Raw genomic sequence first — 2888 nt, 5'->3', positions numbered from 1 at the left:
TCTATACCGGGCATTTCTGCCGCGGACCATGCAAAAATATTTAAATTTTGAAGTAAAAAATTTACCAGTTCAGATCGTAGGGGCTCCTGGACGGAAGCGCCGATCTGGAGCGTCCGAGCTAGGTCTGCTATTGAGGTCGGGACCGCAACTGTTTCTTCCATGGGCGCGGCTCGTTCTTCGCCTTGCTCCGTGGGTCGTTCCAGTTCAAGGTTATCGGCCACCTTGGTTTTCCCCTTTAGGGCGGCAACGTAGCACTTGTGGGACTCGAGCTGGTCGCCCCGCGCTACTCCCACACCGAAGTCTGTTGGGAACTTAATAGCCAAGTGGTAAGTGGAGACCACCGCCCGTAGGACATGGGTGATTGGTCGACCTACTATGGCATTGTAGGGAGAGGGGGTCGCTACCACCAGGAAGTTGTGTTCGAATCTGACCACACAAGGCCATGTGCCGATCTCTACAAGTACTGTTATTTTCCCAAGGGGCCAGACTTCTTCTCTGCTGAAGCCTACCAAAGGAGTGTCTGCGGGCTTCAGGTCACTTCTCTACAACTGGAGCTGGTCAAACGCAGCTTTGAAGAGTATGTCGGCCGAGCTGCCTGAGTCGACGAGTATGCGCCTGACCTCGAAGTCGTTGATTCTCAGCTTTATTACGAGCGCGTCGTTGTGGGGGTAATGGACCCCTCGCGCATCGTCTTCTGTGAAGAAAATTGGCTCTTCCGTTCTCGGCCACTTTGGGGGGTTCTGCTCCTCCCGGGTGACCTCGCGAACCGACGTCTGAGCTGCTGCTGAGGTGCAACCCGCAACGATCAAACGGTTGTTCGGCCAGCCTGCTACTGGACTCGGGAGCGTCTTTACCGTGCTCCCCTTGCCGACCTGCTCTATTACTATTATTATTATTATTATTTTGTACAAAGTTTCTCAAATATCCGCGACGGATGAGCTCATCTATCTCGTCACAGAGGTTTTTACAACTCTCGGTACTGTAATTGTGGTCTTTGTGAAAACTGCAATACAGACTCTTATTTCTTTCATTGGGATTCCCCCTCAGACGGGGTGGCCACTTCACGTATGGGGCGTCCTTGATTGCCATCAGGATTTCGGCTCGCTTTGCGTTCAATGGGGTGTAATTAGCTCGGTCTGGTGCAGGAGCTCGGAACAACTGACCTGGATTTGCACCCCGAACTGTTTCCTTTTTTCTTCGGGTGTCCTCTTGACTGGAAGGTTCTCCTTCTCTCTTTCTTTTTTTGGGTGCGCCCTCACCCTTCTGGTTGATATCCTCTTCAGTGGCTATGAACTTATCTACAAGTTTTAGAAACTCGGTTATGGTCGCGGGTTGGTTGACGACCATGTGCCACTTGAACTCTTTGTGCTTCACGCCCTTCTTGGCTGCTGCAAGGCGTACGACGGGGTCCAGGCGCGGTATCTGCATACAAGCATCATTGAACCGCTTGATATAACTTCGGATGGACTCTCCCTCTCTTTATGCTACGTTGAAGATGCTTTCTTCAGTCCGCAGGCACTGTTTTCTGGTGACAAAGTGGGACGTAACGACTTGTGCGAACTGCGCCCAACTTCTTATCGACCCAAGTGCCAAGTTCCGGTACCACGTGCGGGCTGCTCCCCTGAAAGTAGTGGAGAAGGCCATGCACATGCATGACTCACTGGCTCGCGCCAGGTGCATCTGTGACTGAAAGGCATCTACATGATCATTCGGGTCGAACGACCCGTCATACTTGTCAAGAGGGGGAAGCTTGAAATCCTTGGGCATCGGGACTGCCAAGAAATCGGAAGACAGGGGGGACGGAACCGAGAGGAGGGAAGCCTTGGCTTCGGCCGAGCCTACCTCTTCTTTGCCCATGAGCTTGGGAAAATCACGGGTGACAGATTGGCGAGCTCGGCGGCGGCGTCTCTGCTTCTTGGTGGGCTCGGCATTCGTGCTGCTCACCTCCGCGCTGTCCATAATGGTTTGCGTCGGGAGTAGCCCGGTCTGCTGGTGATGGCTGCGGACAGAAGGGGCTTGCTTAGAGTCTGTTGCCAGGATCTCAAACCGGTTTTCAAGGATCGGGGTTCCGAACTTTGATTGTCGAGGCGACGTTGACCTACCGAGCCGGGGTCCTCCCGACCTGTCCACCCGCGCGAGATTGGGGTAGTCGGTCTCTCCCGTCTGCCATGGGGGGAGGCCTGGTTTTTTGGGAGATTTTGGGGGGCCTCTCCTCGACCGGAGTGCTCGCTCTGGCGGCGAGATTTGGCTTGCTGCGAGGCCAGGTGTTGAGGCTGGAGCTGAGGTTGTTGAAGTTGGGGTTGGGGCAGCTGGGGGAACTGCTGCTAATACTGGTACTGGGAGACCTGGTGCAGTACGTGCTGTTGATAGAGTTGAAGTTGTTGGAACTGTTGCATTTGGGCCTGCATGGCCTTCATGCACTGCATCAAGTCCTCCAGCTGGTTCGGGCTGGCCGTTGGGGGCACGACCGAGGGTTCGGTGAACGTCGTTCCGACTGTAGCGGGGAGTGGGGCGAAGACAGGTGCCATTGTGAGAGGCACGTTCAAGCTGGGGATTCCGTCCGCTGAGAGGGTGATGGTGAATTGTCCGATACAGACAGTAGGAAGCTGGGGTTGTTCCCTGGAGTACCCATTTCCGTGCTTCGTCCGACGTTGCTAGAGGAAGCCATGAGCATTGGATTGTTTCAAAGAAGAAGAAGGAACTGGAAGAATTTAGAGGGAAAGGCCTTTGGAAGCGTTCCCGCAGACGGCGCCAAATGATGTTGCACGATCCGGGCACTCCTAGCTGGCTACTGACTGGCTCCTTGTTGGCAACGAGCGGCACCTGAGAAGATGAAAGGAAGGATTCCCGGGGATTTTCCCGGTGGGAATACTCCGATGCTTAAGTTA

Source organism: Nelumbo nucifera, chromosome 5 (genome assembly GCF_055504915.1).
Source record: "Nelumbo nucifera cultivar China Antique chromosome 5, China Antique-T2T, whole genome shotgun sequence".
Taxonomy (NCBI): Eukaryota; Viridiplantae; Streptophyta; class Magnoliopsida; order Proteales; family Nelumbonaceae; genus Nelumbo; species Nelumbo nucifera.
This window is presented reverse-complemented; position numbering follows the sequence as displayed.